A 6005-nucleotide genomic window follows, 5' to 3' on the forward strand; every position below is an offset into this window, starting at 1 on the left:
TTTCTCTTTATTATCAGGCTAATGGTCAACTAGCTCTTATTAAGTGTTCACTGTGTTAAGCACTGGGATACAAAGAAAGGAAAAAATATGATCCATGCCCTCAAGGAACTTACCTTCTACTATGGTAAGATAGTGGTACAGAGTAGGTAAGTAGCAACTGTGTAAAGGAAAGACTTCATTTTTACAACCTGGTCAAAATACAATGAGTTGGCATAAAAATTGAACTCATGCATAGGCTTTTTTCAAACTGACAATTTCAGTCATCTCTATTTCCTCTGCCCTAAAATACCCCACAACTCATTGGTGTTCTAGTTTTGAATGTTCTTTATCACTTTTATTCACCCTGACCTATTCCATTTCAGCTCTCACCATCCAAGCTCACATCTCTTCCTGAAGTATTAGTGATCTCTTCCCCTCCAGTTTTCTTCTTTCTCTTTCCTGCTGTGCCTATCCCTACCTTTCCAAATCATCATGCCCATATTTCCTAAAACACTTTTTACATCATGTCACTTCCTTGTCATTTTCCTGGCTCTCTATGTTCTGCTGAATACTTTCCAAACATAACATAAAAGTCAATCCTTCAATAAAGGAATTCAAGTAAAGGCTAGATAATCACTGACTGAGAGTGTTGTAGACTAGATTCCTTTTCAAAAACTAAGTGGCTACTGAACTCCCTTCCAAATAGACAATTTTGTGAATATTTTACAACATAATTTATTAAGCACCTACTACATATGAAGCACTGTGCAAGGCACAATGTTTAAATAAGACATTGCCTTATGAAACTTATAGTCTTATGGAAAAACAAATTTTGGAAATTTTTTTTCCCTTGAGAAACATAGAAAGCTTCTGTAATTCTCCCACTCAGTATGGGTGAAATGTTAGTCAATTGTTGAATAAGAGCACATTAGTAACTAGCAATGACACTTAATGGTAAAGGACAATTTTAACTAATGTAGGGAGACCTAATATTTTGTTGATGACAGGAATATTGAACAAAATTTACCAAGCCATTTCAATCTTGCTCTCAAGTTGATTTACATGGTAACAAGAAGCAAGATGGGATTTAAAGGAGCATCTTAAATATACACCCAGGCAGTGTCTTTGCAGTTTGGTTAAATGGAGTTCTTTGCATGATTTGAAGGGGATCCAGGCTCATGACCCAATAATATGATTAGAGTTAAAAAGAATCATTAGAATATAACTCAGATAAGAACATTAACTGAGATATGCTAAGCAGCAGGAGGATTTTGAAAGACCCACTAAAAGTATCTAAGCTAACTGATAGAGCTACCTGAAATCTACAACAAAATAAACCCTAAATATTCTCTCAAACTGAGGGTCTGGGAGTCTTCCATGGCCACAGAAGTAGAGCTATCCATTTGAGAGTAGTGTGTTAGAAAGAACAGAGCAACAAAGGATCCTCATTCACTGGAGAAAGCATTTTAACCAATGACATCACTACAGGACATTATAAAGCCAATAGTGGCTCCAAATGATCCCCAACAGAAACTTCTGGGTAATGTGAGCAACAAAATTATAGACTATTTTTTTTTTATTATCCTACAACCTCTCAAACCTCTCCAAAAAAGAAATTGCACAAAAGATAAAGCAACTTCAGCTATTTCTATAGTCTAGAACCCCATATAAGGGTTACAAAATTATGACTTATTTTCAGTAAATGTTTGATTTATATACCTACTTTATGTACCTATATCCTCAGAGTTGCATAAAAGTTTCTCATGCAAAAAGGGGTCCAAGTGGGAAAAGTTTAAGAAGCCCTGGTCTAGAACACCCAGAATCCAAAAGAAGTTTTTAAATAAACAATCCAGAATCTCTGGGGTTTGACTCTGAGCTCACTCAGTACCACTTCATTTTCCATATTACTGGCAGCAAGGACAAATTAGGAAACCCAAACATGATGTAATTTACATTAAAACTTACCTCTATGTCCTGTTCCTGCTCCCCATCTCTTTCTATCTAATGTCATACAGACCCTGACTCCAAACTTTGGAAGCATGCTCAGCAGCCTGCTTAGCTATAAATTTTCAGGGTAAAAAACTTCAGGGGTTGCAATCTAAAAGCACTAGTGCTGCAAAGCTCTAAACTAATGGTATTGGGGAAGACAGTCTCTGACTTGCTGGGGCTAGGTCAGAGAACTAAGGAACAGAGGGAGTGGGATAGGACACAGTGTGTCAGAGAGCTATGCAGCATTCTATTAAGCATGAGGGAAAGAACATATATTCAAATGAGGCCAGTTTCTGAAGACCCCAAAAGTCATTTGGGGCAGAAACCTAGGTGGATGAACCATGAATAACCAGTGTGGGAGGAGGCTGAGACATTTTGAGAGTCAGCTTCCAAGGAAATCGGAATTAGCAGGGAGAGAGTCAAGAAATGAGTAATCAGGGAAAGAAAAAGAAAAAAAAAAAACTGAAAGCAACAATTATTTCAGGAAGAAGAAATCATTTAAGACCTTAAACATAAACAGATAAACACCAGAAAGAAATATGGTCTCCAGATTTGGTAAATGAGTCCAAGTAAGTGAATAAATATATACTGCAAAATGGAGGAAAATGATCTATCACTTAAGACTGAGGACTCTGTGCTATTTGAGGACAACATGGAACCACAACACATTAAATTAATGATTTAAAAGAGAATTATGAGAGCAAGATTTCATGTCCTACATAACAAAAAAAAATAAGCAACCGTCTAGTTGCAAATTAGTAACAAACATCTAGTAAGCATTTACTATGTGCGAGGCACTATATGAAGCTCTAGGAATACAAAAAATAAAGTTGAAAAAGGTAGTTCCTGCCTTTAAGGACTTTACAATCTAATGAAAAGATAAGATGCAAATAAATATATACAAAACAATTACTTACAGGATAAAAAGGAATTAACAGAGGGAAAGCATTGCATGTTAAAATTAGATCTGGTTCTGGTCTCCTGACCATCCTTCCTACTTCCAATTAACATGGTAAGTTTATAAGTAGTCATCAGAAAGTAACGATAACAGGTAGTAACTCTGCAAAAAGGGAACCTAGAAGTAATTTTCAGACTATCCCATAGATCAAAAGTGCCTAACAGTTACCTGAAGACTGTATCATAAATTAACTAAAAATTATATTCTGATTTCAAAAACTAAATTAGAGGACTCCAGCTAGGCCTTGCTATAAAAAAGGCCCTTTGTTTCTCCCAATATTCCATGATCTATAAGCCCCAGATAAGTTCCAGATATCTGCAGGGAGTCCAGCAGAATACCAAATGTGGCTGATAACTTTGAGATGATGTAAATATATTAATGAACCAGCCCCAAAGTAAAATAGATAATAGTCTGCTCCCCACACGAACCCTATAAAAATGATACTCCAAACACTTAACTCCAGAGGACTTTTCCATTTCCATCTAAATGCATACTGCCAAATGCTCCCCATTCCAAATCATATTATTATTCCTTGTCCTCATGCTGTTTGCCTCTGTATTCACCCCTGTCCCACATACACCCTGTTTGTCCCTGAACTTTCTGTATCATTTGCCCTTGTACTCTCTGTGCCTTACTAAAGTGTTATCAAAGCATCACTCCCTAATATCATTGTGGCCTTTCCTGGCAAGGGACCAAAGAATCAGAAGTGCCTGTCCCCACTTAATATTTCCACAAGTTAATGAACCATTTGCACTGGAATCAATTGGGACTGAGAAGGCTTCCTGTAAAAAGGTAGAATTTTAATTGGAACTTAAAAGAAGCCAGGAAAGCCAGTAGTTGGAGCAGAGGAGAGTATTCCCTACATGGGGAAAAGCTCAAGAAAGTATTCAGAGCTGAGAAATGGAATGTCTTGCTAATGGAAGAGCAAGGAGGACAGTGTCACTGAAATGTGGAGTATATATGTTAGGGAGTCTGGAAAGGTATACTGGAACTAGATTATGAAGGCTTTGAATACCAAATGGAACATTTTGTAATTGATCAGAATTGAAAACTTGAATCTGCAAAGGCAAGTCTCATCAAAAAAAATAAAAGAGAACAATAAATTGGGGATGCAAATACACAGAAGTGAAAGACAATCTAGAAGTAAAAATCCAAGAATGTTAAAAGAAAATATGCTTGCAGATCTTAAAAAGAGGATATACAAAAAACAACCTAAGGATCACAGGTCTCCCAGAAGAATAAAACAGGACAAAAAACCTTAACACCATAATGAAGGAAATAATAAAAAAGAGAAAATGAAATTTCAAATAAAAGAATTAATGGATCATTTTCAGAAAAAAACACACATAGTGGTTAAATCCAACAATTTAATTCAGAAACAAGTTCTGCAAGCATTAGAAGAAAGACTTCTAAATACAAAGGAAAATATTCTAATAATTCAAGATACAGATACTAAAAGAAGGAAGAGGGAATGGAATAACATATTCTAGAGCTAAGGAGATAGTTCAAGATTACCTATCCTACAAATTTGAGCTTAACTATACAGGACAAAAGATAAACTTCAATAATGACTAAAAGTTTGAAACATTTTTAGTAGAAAAACCAAAAAAAGAAGAGATTTGCTTCTTGAACACCTCAAACAACAAAAATGCAGGAGGATTGAATAACTGCTGATAATAATAGCAACTATTATGATAAAAATACCACTAAGTAACTTTTTTCTTTTTCTTCCAAAAGTATACAAGAACACAGCACTGAAACTGAAAATCTGGTAGAGGTTTTTTTTTTTTTTTTTGCAGAACTACATAATAACATGGGGGGGTCCAAGGAGGGAAGGTAACAGGAAGAAGAAAAGAATGAATGATAATCTGGGATCAAATCAAATGTTGGTAATAAGGGGAAGGTGAGGAGGAAAGAGGAAAGATTGAGGAAGAGACCACCTTATTTTGAGATAGGAAAACGTTCCACTAATGAATATTCCTGTAAGTGAAGGGAGATAAGGACCTTATACTGGATGAGATATGGGAGATTTGGTGCCTAAAAAATAGAATTATGGGGAGGAGGGAGTTGAAACTCCTTTGGATAACTGAGTCTGAAGGAATGAGAGAGCATGGATATAAGCTGGAGATTTCCAGGTAAAGGTCAACAAAAAAGGATATAGATCAGTGAGAGTGGGGGAGAGTTGGCATTGTTCCGAGAGTGAGGAACACAAAGAAAAGGGGAATCCATGAAAATACAAGGCAGTGATAAAAAGCTGCTAGAGCCAGAGCCTAGAAAGGATATTTTGGAAACTTTGTACAAAGAAGACACACATATGCACATATGCATGTACATACACACAGGCACACGCAGAAAAAACTGAGAGACATAGAGAGAGCTAGTGAGAGAGAAGGAAAAAGAAGAAGGAAAAAGAAGGAGGAGAATGAGGAGAAGGAGGAAGAGGAGGAGGAGGAGGAGGGGAGGAGGAAAGGAGAAGGGAAGGAAAAGGGAGAGGGAGAGAGGGAGATAGAAAGAGGGAGAGAGAGGGAGAGAGGGGGAGAGAGAGGAGAGACAAAGACAGAGAGACAGAGACAGAGTCAGAAATATGCACATAGAGACAAAAAGACATAGAAAGGGGGAAGACAGAGACAGACACACAGAGAAAAAGACAGAGACATAGAGACACACAGAGAAAAAGACAGAGACACAGAGATGAAAGAGAGAGAGAGAGAGAGAGAGAGAAAGAAAGAGAGAGAGAATTATTTATTTTATTTATTAAGGTCATGAATGAGAGCATGAAGAAGTAGAGTAAAAAGGTACAGCTAGGTGGTACAGTGGATAGAACACCAACCCTGAAGTCAGGGAGACTGAGTTCAAATGTGACCTCAGACACTTAAAACTTCCTGGTTGTATGACCCTGGACAAGTAACTTAGCCCCAACTGCTTCAGCACCAAAAAAAAAAAAAAAAAAAAAGTAGAGCAAAGAGAAGATGGATAATGAAGAGAGTGAGAGAAATCCTGTTTTGAAAATGGGACATACCAATTATATGAATTTGAATTAAAAGACTAATAGCTAGGACAATAGAAAGAGAGAATATAC

This window comes from Sarcophilus harrisii, chromosome 1, assembly GCF_902635505.1.
Source record: "Sarcophilus harrisii chromosome 1, mSarHar1.11, whole genome shotgun sequence".
Classification (NCBI taxonomy): Eukaryota; Metazoa; Chordata; class Mammalia; order Dasyuromorphia; family Dasyuridae; genus Sarcophilus; species Sarcophilus harrisii.